Source organism: Pongo pygmaeus, chromosome 22 (assembly GCF_028885625.2).
Source record: "Pongo pygmaeus isolate AG05252 chromosome 22, NHGRI_mPonPyg2-v2.0_pri, whole genome shotgun sequence".
Taxonomy (NCBI): domain Eukaryota; kingdom Metazoa; phylum Chordata; class Mammalia; order Primates; family Hominidae; genus Pongo; species Pongo pygmaeus.
In genome coordinates, this window is record NC_072395.2 from 15,587,280 (window position 1) to 15,602,377 (window position 15,098).

The window sequence follows — 15,098 nt, forward strand, 5'->3', positions numbered from 1 at the left end:
TTAACGGAATGGAGTGTGGAATGGAAAGGAATGTAATGTGGAATGGATTGTGTAGTAGAACTTGGAATGTAACGGAAAGGAATGTGGAATGGAAAATGGAATGGAATGGGGAGTGGCAATTGGAATTGAATGGAATGGAATGCAGAATGGATTGTGGAGTGGAATGTGGAATGCAAAGCAATGGAATGGGGAATGGAATTTGGAATTGAATTTAATGGAATGTGGAATGGAATGGAATGGAATGCAATGGAATGGAATGTAGAATGGAATGTGGAATGGAATTTGGAATTCAATGGAAAGGAATGAAATGTAATGTGGAAGGAAATGTAATGTGGAATGGAATGGAATGGAATGTAGAATGGAATGGAATGGAATGTGGAATGGAATTTGCAATGGAATGGAATTGGATGGAATGAAATGAGGTATGGAATTGAATTGAACGCAATGTGGAATGGAATGCAATGGAATGTGGAATGGAATGGAATGGAATGGAATGGAATGTGGAATACAATGGAGTGGAATTCAAAGTGGAATGGAATGGAATGGAAGGCAATGTGGAATGGAATGGAATCGAATGTGGAATGGAATGGAATGGAATGTGGAATGGAATGGAATTGAATGTGGAATGGAATGTAAAGGGATGTGGATGGAATGGAATGCAATGTGGAATGGAATGGAATGGAATCTGGAACGGAATGGAGTGGAATGCGGATGGAATGGAATGCAATGTGGAATGGAATGGAATGTGGAATGGAAGGGCATGGAATGTGGAATGGAATGGAATGCAATGGAATGTGGAATGCAATGGAGTGCAATGTGTAATTGGATGGAATGAAATGTGGAATGGAATGGAATGGAATGAAAAGTGGAATGTAATGTGGAATGGATTGTGGAATGGAATGGAATGGTATGTGGAATGGAATGTGGAATGGAATGGATCATGGAATGGAAGGTGGAATGGAATGGGATGGAATTTGGAAAGGAATGTGGCATGGAATGGATTGTAATGTGCAATGGAATGTAGAATGGAATGGAAAGGAATGTGGAATGGAAAGTGGAATTGAATGGAAATGAAAGTGGAAAGGAATGTGGAATGGAATGGAAAGAAAAGCAATGTGGAATGGAATGAAATAGAGTGTGGAATGAACTGGAATGAAATGCAATATGGAATGGAATGGAATGGCATGCAAAGTGGAATGGAATAAAATGGAAGGCGGAATGGAATCCAATGGAATGAGGAATGGAATGGAATGGAATGGAATGTGGAATGGAATGTAGAATGGAACGGAATTGAATGGAACGGAATGTGGAATGCAGTGAAATGTAACATGGAATGAAATCTAATGGAATGAAATGGAAGGTGGAATGTAATGGAATTGTATATTTAATGGAATGGAATTGAATGTGGAAGAGAATGGAATGGAATGCAATGGGGAAAGTAAAGCAATGCAATTTGGAATAAATAGAATGGAATTTGGAATGGAATGGAGTTGAATGAAATCTGGAATGGAATGTAACGGATTGTGCAATGGAATGGAATGGAATGTGGAATGGAAGTGGGATTTGAATGGAAAGAAATGGAATTGAATGCGGAATGGAATTTAATGTGGAATGGAATGAAATGGAATGTGGAATGTAAAGTAAAGGAATGTGGAATGGAATGAAATGGAAAGTGGAATGGAATGAGGAATTTAAAGGAATGGAAAGGAATTACGAAAGGAATGGAATGGAATGTGGAAAGGATAGTGGAATGGAATGGAATGGAATGTTGAACGGAATGTGAAATGGAATGGATCATGGAATGGAATGTACAATGGAATGGAATTTAATGTGGAATGGTATGTGGAAAGTAATGGAATGAAATTTGGAATGGAAAGGAATGGAAAGATTAAAAGAATGGAATGGAATGCGATGTGGAATTGAATAGAATTGAATGTGGAATGGAATGGAATGGAATGTTTTATGGAATGGAATGCAATGTGGAAGGGAATGTGGAATGGAATGGAATGGAATGGAAAGGAATGTGCAATGCAATGGAATTTAATGTGGAATGGAATGGAATGGAAAATGGAATGGAATGCAATGGAACACAATGGGGAATGGAATTGAATGCAATGGGAAATTGAATGGAATGGAATGTGGAATGGAATGGAATGGAATGAAGTGTGGATTGGAATGAAGTGTGGAATGGAATGAAATAGAATGTAATGTAGAATGGAGTGGAATGGAATGTGGAACTGAAAGCAATGGAATGTGCGAAGGAATATAATCGAATGTGAAATGTAATGTGATGGAATGGAATGGAATGTTGAATGGAATGGAATGGAATATTTAATGGAATGGTATGTGGACTGGAATGGAATTGAATGTTTAATGGAATGGAATGGAATGTGGAATGGAATGGAAATGAATGTGGAATGGGATTTAGAATAGAATGGAATGGAATGAAATGTGGAATGGAATGGAAATGAATGTGGAATGGGATTTAGAATAGAATGGAAAGGAATGGAATGAAATGTGGAATGGAATTGAATGGAATGTGGAATGGAATTGAATGGAATATGTAATGGAATTTAGATTTCAATGGAAAGGAATGAAATGGAATGTGGAATGGATGGAAAGTAAAATGGCAAGGAATGGAATGTGGAAAGGAATTGTAGGGAATGTCGATTTGAATGTAATGTAATGTGGAATGGAATGTTCAATGGAATGGAATGGAATGGAAAGGAATGTGGAATGGAATAGAACTGAATGCAATGGGGAATGGAATGCAATGGAATATGGAAAGGAATGGAATGTGATGGAAAATGTAATGGAACGGAATGAAATGCAATATGCAATGGAAAGGAACGGAAAGTGAAATGGAATGGAATGGAATGCAATGTGGAATGGAATCTGGAATAGAATGGAATGGAATGGAATGGAATGTGGAATGGAAAGGAAAGTAATATGAAATGGAATGGAATTTATTGCAATGTGGAATGTAATGGAATTTAATATGGAATGGAATGGAATGGAATGGAATTTGGAATGGAATGTGGAATGGAATGGAATTTGGAATGGAATGTGGAATGGAATGGAATGTGGAATGCAATGGAATGCAATGTGGAAAGGAATGGAATGGAGTGGAACGTGTAATGGAATGGAATTGAAAGTGGAATGGAATGGAATGGAATGTGGAATGGAATCTGGATTTGAATGGAAAGGAATGGAATGTAATATGGAATGGAATGGAATGTTGAGTGGAATTGAATGTGGAATGGAATTGAATGCGGAATGCATTGGAATGGAATGTGGAATTGAATGTAATGGAATGCAGAACGGAATGTGCCAAGGAATGGAATGGAATGGAATAGAATGTGGAATGCATTATAATGGAATGCAATGTGGAATGGAATGCAATGGAATATGGAAAGGAATGGAATGGAATAGAACGTGAAATGGAATGGAATGGAAAGCAATGTGGAATGGAATGCAATGGAATATGGAATGGAATGAGGAATGGAATGGAGTGTGGAATGGAATGGAAAGGAAGGTGGAATGCAATGGAATGGAATGGATTAGAATGTGGAATGGAATGGAATGGAATATGGAATGGAAAGGAGTGCAATGGAATGTGGAATTCAATGTGGAATGGAATGGAGTGGAATGTGGAATCGAATGTGGAATGGAATGTGGAATTAATGGAATGGAATGTGAACTGGAATGGAATGGCATATGGAATGGAATGCGGAATGGAATAGAATGGAATATAGTTTGGAATGGAACGTGCAATGGAATGGAAAGGAAATTGGAATGCAATGTGGAATGGAATGGAATGGAATGCAATGTGGAACGAAATCTGAAATCGAATGGAATGGAATGTGTAATGTAATGTGGAATGGAATGGAATGTGGAATGTAATGTGGAATGGAATGGAAATGAATGTGGAATGGAATGTGGAATTCAATGTGGAATGGAATGGAACTGAATGGAATGTGGAATGGAATGTGGAATGGAACGGAATCAAATATGTAAAGTAATGTGAAATTTAATGGAATGGAATGTGGAATAGAATGGAATGCAATGTGAAATGGGATGGAATGTTACGTGGCATGGACTGGATTGGAAGATGGAATGCAACGTAGAAAGGCATGTGGAATGGAATAGTATGCGAAATGGAATGAAATGGAATGCAATGAAATGTGGAAATGAATGGAATGGAATGCGGAATGGAATGGAATGTAATGTGGAATGTAACAGAATCGAGTGGAATTTGGAATGCAATGGAATAGAATGCAATGGAATGGAATGTGGTATGGAATGTGGAATGGAATGGAATGGAATGTGGAATGGAATGAGGAATGCAATGTGGAATAAAATGTGGAATGGAATGTGGAATGGAATGTGGAATAGAATGAGAAATGGAATGGAATGCAATGTGGAATGGAGTGGTAGGTGGAATGGATTGTGAAATGGAACGTGGAATGGAATGTGGAATGGAAAGTGAAGTGGAATGGAAGGCAACGTGGAATGGAACGTGGAATCGATTGTGGAATGGAACGTGGAATGGCATGTGGAATGGAATATGGAATGTAGTATGGAATGGAACGTGAAATTAAATGGAATGGAATGTTGAATGGAAAGTGGAATGGAATGGATGGAACGTGCAATGGAATGTGGAATGCAATGTGGAATGGAAAGTGGAATGGAACGTGGATTGAGGAATGCAAAGTGGAATAAAATGTGGAATGGAATGTGGAATGGAATGTGGAATAGAATGAGAAATGGAATGGAATGCAATGTGGAATGGAATGGTAGGTGGAATGGATTGTGAAAAGGAACGTGGAATGGAATGTGGAATGGAAAGCGAAGTGGAATGGAATGCAACGTGGAATGGAACGTGGAATCGATTGTGGAATGGAACGTGGAATGGCATGTGGAATGGAATATGGAATGTAGTATGGAATGGAACGTGAAATTAAATGGAATGGAATGTTGAATGGAAAGTGGAATGGAATGGATGGAACGTGCAATGGAATGTGGAATGCAATGTGGAATGGAAAGTGGAATGGAATGTGGAATGGAATGGAATAGATTGTGGAATGGAGTGTGGAATGGAAAAGAAAGGAAAGTGCAATGCAATATGGAATGGAGTGGAATGGAATGTGGAATGGAACTTGGAATGGAAAGGAATGGAATGTGGAATGGAATGTGGAATGGAACGTAATGGAATGTGGAATGGAATGTTGAATGGAACGTGGAATGGAAAGTGAAATGGAATGGCATGGAATGTGGAATGGAATGTGGAATGGAATGTTGAGTGTAAGAGAATGTAACGTGGAATGGAATGTGGAATGGAATGAGGAAAGGAAAGTGGAATGGAATGGAATAGCATGTGGAATGGAACTTGGAATTGAATGGAATGGAATGTGGAATGGAAGGAGGAATGGAATGTGGAATGTAATGTGGAATGGAATGTGGAATAGAATGGAATGGAACGTGGTACGGAATGGAATGGAATGTGGCATTGAATGGAATCGAATGTGGAATGGAATGGAATACAATGTGGAATGCAATGTGGAAAGGAATGGAATGGATTTTGAAATGGAACGGAATGGAATGTTACGGAATGTGCAAAGGAATGGAATGGAATTTGGCATGGAATGTGGAACGGAAAGTGAAATGAATTGGAACATTATGTGGAATTGAACGGGGAATGTAATGCAATGGAAAGTGGAATGGAATGTGGAATGGAACGTGGAATGGAATGGGCAATGGAATGTTGAATGGAAACTGGAATTGAATGGAATGTAAAGTGGAATGGAACAAGTAATGGAACGTGGAATGGAACGTAGAATGGAACGTGGAATGGAATGTGCAATGGAACGTGGTATGGAATGGGCAATGGAATGTGGACTGGAACGTGGAATGGAATGGAATGGAAAGTGGAATGGAGCGTGGAATGGAAGGTGGAATGGAATGTGGAATGGAACACGGAATGTTATGTGGAATATAATGTGGATTGGAATTTAATGAAATGTGGAAATGAATGTAATGGAATGTGTAGTGGAATGGAATGGTGTGTGGAATAGAACGTGGAAAGGAATGGAATGGAATGTGGAATGAAATATAATGGAATGTTATGGAATGTGGAATGGAATACAATGGAACATGGAATGGATCGTGGAATGGAACGTGGAATGGAATTTGGAATAGCATTAAATTGAATGAATAATGGAAGGGAATGGAATGCGGAATGGAATGTGGAATAGAATGGAATGGATTGGAAAGGAATGGAATTTGAAATGGAAAGGAACAGAATGGGGAAATGAAAGGAATGGTATGGAATGTGCAACAGAATGGAATGTAATGGAATGTCTAGTGGAATGGAATGGAATGTGGAATGGAAATTAATGTAAAGTGAAATAGAATGGAATGCAGAATGGAATGGAATGGAATGTGGAATTGAATGTAATCGAAAGGAAAGAACGTGTAATTGAATGGAATGTGAAGTGGAAAGGAATGGAATGGAATGGGGAATATTATGGGGAATGGAAAAGAATGGAAGGTGGAATGGAAAGTCAAATGGAATCTGGAATGGAGCATGGAATTTAATGAAATGGAAAGTGGAATGCAATGGAAAGGAGAATGGAATGGAATGGTATGGCACGTAGAAAGGAACGTGGAATGGAATGTAATGGAATGTGGAATGGAACGTGGAATGGAACTTGGAATGGAATGTGGAATGGCTTGTGGAATGGATCGTACAATGGAATGTGGAATTGAAAATGGAATGGAATGTGGACTGGAATGTGGAATGCAAAGGAATGGAATGTGGAATGGAATGTGGAATGGAATGTGCAATGGAATGTGGAATGGAACGTGGAATGGAAAGTGGAATGGAATGTCCAACAGAATGTGGAATGGAATGCAATGCAATGTGGAATGGAATGGAATGGAATGTAGAATAGAATGGAATGGAATGGAATGTGGAATAGAATGTGGAATGGAATGTGGAATGGAATGGAACAGAATGTGTAATGGAATGGAGTGGAATGTGGAATGGAAGGGAATGCAATGGAATGGAATCTAGAATGGAATGTGTAATGGAAAGTGGAATGGAATGTGGAACGGAATGAAATGGAACATGGAATGGAATGGAATGGAATGGAATGGATCATGCAATGGAACCTGGAATGGAACATGGAACGGGTCATGGAAAGGAATGTGCAATGGAATGTGGAATGGAATGGAATGGAATGTGGAAAGAAATGTGGAATGGAATGTAATAGAATACGGAATGGAATGTGGAATGGAATGCAGTGGATTGTGGACCGGAACATGGAATGGAAAGGAATGGAATGTGGAATGAAATGGAAAGTGAAATGTAGTGGAAAGGAACATGGAATGGAACGTGTAATGGAATGTCTAATGGAACGTGGAATGGAACGTGGAATGGAATGGAATGGATTATGGAATGAAACGTGGAATTGAATTTAAAGGAAAACGGAATGGAACGTGAAATGGAACGTGGAATGGAACGAGGAATGCAATGTGGAAAGGAACATAGAATTGAATGTGAAATGGAATGTGGAATGCAATGGAATAGAATGTGGCATTGAATGGAATGGAATGGAATGGAATGTGCAGTGGAATTTTTAATAGAATGAAATGGAATATGGAATGGAATGGAAGGTGGAAAGGAATGTAATGAAATGTGGAATGGAATGTGGAAAGGAATGGATTGTGGAACGGAATAGAATGTGGAATGGAGTAAAATGGAACGGAATGTAGAATGGAATGGAATGGAATGTGAAATGGAATGGAATTCGGAATGGAATGGAATGGAATGTGGAATGGAATAGAAAGTAGAAGGAAATGGAACGGAATGAAATGTGCAATCTAATGCAATGGAATGGATTGGCATGGAATGAGGCTTGGAATGGAATGGAATGTGGAATGGAATAGAATGTGGAATGGAATGAACTGTAATGGAATGTGAAATGGAATGAAATGGAATGGCATGTGAAATGGAATGGAATTGAATGGAATGTGGACTGGAATGAGGAATGGAAAGTGGACTGCAATGTGGAAATTATTGGAATGGAATGTGTAATGGAACATGGAATGGAATTTAATGGCAGTGTAATACAAAGTGGAATGGAACGTGGAATGGAACGTTGAATGGAATGTGGAATGGATTACAATGGAAAGTGGAATTCAAAGCAATGGAATGTGGAATGGAATGGAATGTAAAAGTGTATGGAATGCGGAGTGGAATGGAATGCAGAATGGAATGTGGAATGGAATGGAATGGAATGTCTAATGGAACAGAATGTGGAATGGATTGGAGTGGAATGGAAAGTGGAAAGGAACTCAATGTGGAATAGAATGGAAAGAATGGAATGTGGAATGTTATGGAATGGAATGTGGAATGGAATGAAATGGAATGGAATGTGGAATGAAGTGGAATGGAATGTGGAATGGAATGGAATGGACTGTGGAATGGAATGTGAAATGGAATGGAATGGAATGTGGAATGGAATGTGGAATGGAATGCAAAGGAACCTGGAATGGAATGTGGAATGGAATTCAATGGAACGTGGAAAGGAATGTGGAATGCAATGGAATACAATTTGGAATGGAATGGAATGGAATGTGGAACGAAAAGTGGAATGGAATGGAAAGGAACATGGAATGGAATGGAAGGGATTGTGCAATGGAATGTGGAATAGAAAGTGCAATGAAATCAGGAATGGAAAGGAATGCAATGTCGAATGGAATGTGGAAAGCAATGGAATGGAATAGAATATGGAATGGAATGGAATGTGAAATGGAATGCAAAGGAATCTAATGTGGAATGGAATGGAATGGAATGGAATACAATGGAATGGAAAGCAATATGGAATAAAATAGAATGGAATGAGGAATGGAATGTGGAATGCAATGGAATGGAATGTGGAATGCAATGTGGAATTGAATGCAATGGAAATTGAAATGGACTGTGGAATGAAATGTAACGGAATGTGGAATGGAACGTGGAATGGAATGGAATGGAATGCAGAATGGAAAGTGGAACGGAATGGAAACGCGTGTAGAATGGAAAGGAATGGAATATGGAATGCAATGTAGAAAGTTAGGGAATGGAATGTGTAATGGAATGTGGAATGAAATGAAATGGAGTATGGAATGAAACGGGGAATGGAATTTAATGGAACGGAATTAAATGTGGATTGGAATGTAATGGAATGTGGAATAGAATTGAATGGAATTCGGAATGGAATGGAATGGAATTCAATGTGGAATGGAATGTGGAATGGAATGGAAGGGAACGAGGAATGTAATGTAACGGAATGGAATGGAATGTTTAATGGAATGGAATGGAATGTGGAATGGAATATAATGGAATGGAATGGAATGTGGAATGGAATTGAATGGAGTGTGGAATGGAATGGAGTGGAATGTGAAATGAAATGTAATGTGAAATGGAATGGAATGGGAAATGGAATGGAATGGAATGGAAGGTGAAATGGAATGGAAAGTTTAATGGAATGGAATGTGGAATGGAATGCATAATGGATGGAATGTAACCTGATTGTGGAATGGAATGAACTGTGGAATGGAATGGAATGGAATGTGGAGTGGAATGCGTAATGGATGGAATGGAACCTGAAAGTGGAATGGAATGAACTGTGGAATGGAATGGAATGGAACGTGGAATGTAATGGAATGGAATTTGGAATAGAATGGAATGGAATGTGGAATGGAATGTAGAGTGGAAAGGAATGGAATGGAATGGAATGTGGATTGCAATGAAATGAAATGGAATGTGCAATGGAATAGTAGGTGGAATGGAATGTGAAATGGTATGGAATTCAAAGGGGAATGCAATGGAATGGAATGCAATGTTTAAAGGAATGGAACGTGGAAAGGAATTGAATGGAATGGAAAGTGGAATGGAAAGGAACGGAATGTGGAATGGAATGGAATGGAATGGAATGAAATGTGGAATGGAATGGAAAGGAATGGAATGGAATGTGTAATGGAATCAAATGAAATGTGGAATGGAATGGAATGGATGGTGGAATGAAATGGAATGTGGAATGAAATGTGGAATGGAACGTGGAATGGAACGGAATGTAATGTGGAATGGAACATTTAATGCAAAGTTTAATGGAACGTGGAATGGAATGTGGAATATGGAATGGAAAGGAATTGAAGGTGAATTGGAATGGAATGAATGTGGAATGGAATGGAATGCAATGGAATGCAGAATGGCATGGAATGGAATGTGGAATGGAAAGGAATGCAATGCAAATTGGAATGGAAAGGAATGGAAAGTGGAACGGAATGGAATGCAATGTGGAATGGAATGTGGAAGGGAAATGAATGGAATGGAATTTGGAAGGGAATGCAGTGGAATGGAATGGTATGTGGAATGGAATGGAATGCAATGAAATGCATGGAATGCACAGAATGCATGGAATGCATGGAATGCATGGAATCCATGGAATGCAAAGGAATGGTATGTGGAATGGCATGTGGAATGGAATGGAATGGAATGGAATGCAGAATGGCATGGAATGGAATGTGGAATGGAAAGGAATGCAATGCAAATTGGAATGGAAAGGAATGGAAAGTGGAACGGAATGGAATGCAATGTGGAATGGAATGTGGAAGGGAAATGAATGGAATGGAATTTGGAAAGGAATGCAGAGGAATGGAATGGTATGTGGAATGGAATGCAATGGAATGTGCAGTGGAATTGAATGGAATATGGAATGGAATGGTATCGAATTTGGAATGGAATGGAATGGAATGTGGAATGAAATTGAACGGAACGTGGAATGGTAGGGAATGAAATGTGGAGTGGAATGGAATGAAATGAGAATTGGAATCGAATGTGGAATGGAATGGAATGGAATGGAATGGAATGGCATGTGGAATGGAAAGGAATGGAATGTTGAATGGAACGGAATTGAATGGAATATGGAATAGAACGTGGAATTGAAAGGAATGTGTAATGGAATGTGGAATGGAAAGGAATGGAATGGAATGGAATGCGAAAAGGAATGGAATGGAATGGAACGGAACGGAATATGGAATGATATGGAAAGGAATATGGAAAGCAATGGAATGTAACGTAGAATGGAATGGCATGTAATGTGGAATGGAATGGAATGGAATGTGTAATGGTATGGTATGGAATGTGGAATGGAATGGATAGGAATGTGGAGTGGAATGGAATGGAATGTAAAGGAATGTGGAATGGAATGGAATATAATGGAATGTGGAATGGAATGGAAAGGAACGTGGAAAGGAATGGAGAGAAATATGGAAGGGAATGGAATGGAATGTGGAAAGGAATTGAAAGGAATGTGGAATGGAATGGTATGCAATGTGGAATGGAATGGAATGGAATGTGGAAAGGAATGTGCAATGGAATGGAATGAAATGGAATGGAATATGGAATGTAATGGAATGGAATGTGGAATGTAATGGAATGATGTGCAATGGAATGTGGAATGGAATGGAATGGAATGGAATGGAATTTGGAATGGAATAGAATGAAATCTGGAATGGAATGGAATGTGCAATTGAATGCGGAATCGAATGAAATGGAATGGAATGGAATCTGGAATGGAGCGGAAAGGAATGGAATGTGGAATGGAATGGAATGTGGAATGGAACGGAATGGAGTAGAACGTGTAAGGGAATGGAACAAAATGTGGAACGGAATGCAACGGAATGTGGAATGGAATGGATAGGAATGGAATCGAATGGAATGGAATGGAATGTGGAATGCAATGGAATGGAAAGAAATGGAAAGTGGGATGCAATGGAAAGGAATTTGGAATGCAAAGAAATGGAATGGAATGGAAAGTTGAATGCAATGGAATGGAAAGGAATGTGGAATGGAATGGAATGTGGAATGCAATGTGAAATGGAATGGAATGGAATGGAATGGGAAACGCAATGGAATGGAATGGAATGTGGAATGGAATGGAATGTGGAATGGAATGGAATGTGGAATGGAATGGAATGGAAGGGAAAGTGCAACGGAATGGATTGGAATGTGGAATTGAGTGAAAATGAACGGAATGGAAAGTGGAATGGAATCGAATGAAATGTGGAATGGAGTGGAATGGAATGTGGAATGGAATGTAATGTGGAATGGAACGTGGAATGGAATGGAATGTAGCATGGAATGGAACGATTAATGGAAAGCTTAATGGAAGAAGGAATGTAATGTGGAATATGGAATGGAATGGAATGGAATGTGGATTCGAATGGAATTGAATGTGGAATGGAATAGAATGAAATGGAATGCAGAATGACATGGAATGGAATGTGGAATGGAATGGAAAGTGGAATGGAATGGAATGGAAAGTGGATCGGAATGGAATGCAATGTGGAAAGGAATGTGGAAGGTAACTGAATGGAATGGAATGTGGAATGGAATGGAATGGAACCCGGAATGGAATGGAATGGAATGGAGTGTGGAATGCAATGCAATGGAATGGAATGTGAAATGGAATGGAATGTGGAATGGAATGCAATGGAAAGTGGAATGGAATGGAATGGAATATGGAATGGAATGGAATAGAATTTGGAATGAAATGGAATGGAATTTGGACTGGAATTGAAGGGAATGTGGAATGGTATGGAATGAAATATGAAAATGAATGGAATGCAATGTGAAATGGAATCGAATTTGGAATGGAATGGAATGGAATGGAATGGAATGGAATGTGGAATGGAATGGAATGGAATGTGGAATGTAATGGAATGGAATGGAATATGGAATAGAACGTGGAATTGAATGGAATGTGTAATGGAATGTGGAACGGAAAGGAAAGGAATGGAATGGAATGTGGAAAGGAATGGAATGGAATAGAATGGAATATGGAATGGTATGGACAGGAATACGGAAAGTAATGGAATGGAAAGTGGAATGGAATGGAATGGAAATTGTAATGGAATGGTATGGAATGTGGAAAGGAATGGAATGGAATGTGGAACGGGATGGAATGGAATGAAATGGAATGTGGAACGGAATAGAAAGCAAAGTGGAAAGGAATGGAAAGGAATATGGATTGGAATGTAATGTAATGTGAATTGCAAAGCAATGGAATGTGGAATGGAGTGGAATGGAATGTGAAATGGAATGGTAACGAATGTGAAATGAAATGGAATGGAATGTGGAAAGGAATATGCAATGGAATGGAATGAAATGGAATGCAATATGGAATGAAATGGAAAATAAAGTGGAATGGAATGGAATGATGTTTAATGGAATGTGGAATGTAATGTAATGTAATGTAATGGAATGTGGAATGGAATAGAATGGAATGTGGAATGGAATGGAATGTGCAATGGGATGTGGAATGGAATGGTTTGGAATGGAATGGAATCCGGAATGGAGTGGTATGAAATGGAATGTGGAATGGATTGGAAAGTGGAATGGAATAGAATGTGAAATAGAACGGAATGGAATGTGGAATGGAACGGAACGGAATGTGGAATGGAACGGAAAGGAATCGAATGCAATGGAATGGAATGTGGAATGAAATGGATTGGAATGGAATGGAATGTGGAATGCAATGCAATGTCATGGAATGTGGAATGGAATGGAATGTGAAATGGAAAGCAATGAAATGAAATAGAAAGGGAAATGCAACGGAATGGAATGGAATGTGGAATGGAATGGAATGTAGAACGGAATGGAATGGAATGGAATGTGCAATGGAATGGAATGGAATGTGAAACTGAGTGGAATTGGATGGAAAGGAATGTGGAATGCAGTGTGGAATGGAAAGTGGATTGGAATGGAATGGAAAGTGGAATTCAACGTGGAATGGAAAGCGGAACAGAACGTGGAATGGAATGTGGAATATGGAATGGAATGTATTGGAATGTGGATTGGAATGGAATTGAATGCGGAAAGGAATGGAATGGAATGGAATGAAGAATGACATGGAATGGAATGTGGAATGGAATGGAAAGGAATGGAAAGCAGAATGGCACGAAATGGAAAGTGGAATAGAATGGAATGCGAAGTGGAATGGAATGTGGAATGGAATTGAAAGGAATGCAAAGTGAAATGCAATGGAATGGAATGTGGAATGGAATGGGATGTGGAAAGGAATGCAACGGAATGCAATGTGGCATGGAATGGAATGGAATGTGGAATGCAATGGAATGGAATGGAAGGGTGAATGGAATGGAATGGAATGGAATGGAATGTGGAATGGAGAGGAATGATATGTGGAATGGAATGGAATTGAAAGGAATGTGGAATTGTACGGAACGGAATGAAATATGAAAAGGAATGGAACATGGAATGGAATGTGTGATGGAATCTGGTGGAATGTGGAATGGAATGCGGAATGAAATGTAATGGAATGTGGAATGGAATGCAGTGGGATGTGGAATTGTATGGAATGGAATGAATAATGGAAAGTGGAATGGATTGGAATGGAATGTGGAATAAAATGTAGTAGAATGAGGAATGGAACGTAGAAAGGAACATGTACTAGAACGTGGAACGGAATGCGGAATGGAACGTTGAATGGAGAGGAATGGAATGTCGAATGGAATGGAATGGAATGTGGAATGGAATGGAATGTGGAATGCAATTTAATGGAATAGAATGTAATTAAATAGGACATGGATTGGAATGGAATGTGAAATAGAATGGAATGGAATATGCAATGGAATGTAATGGAAAGTGGTGTGGAATGTAATGGAATCTGGAATGGAATGTGGAGAGAAATCGAATGGGATTTGGAATGGAGTTTGTAATGGAATGGAATGCAATGTGGAATCGAATGGAAAGAAATGTGAAATGGAATGCAGAATGGAATGCAATGGAATGGAACGTGGAATGGAATGGAATGGAATGTGCAATGGAATGGAATGGAATGTGGAATGGAATGGAATGGAATGCAGAATGGAATGGAATGGAATATGGAATTTATTGGAATGGAGTGGAATGGATTGGAATTTGGAATGGAAAGGATTGGAATGTGGAAATGAATTGAATGGAATGCAATGGAATGTGGAATGGAATGGAATGGAAGGTGGAATGGAATGGAAAGGGATGTGGAATGGAA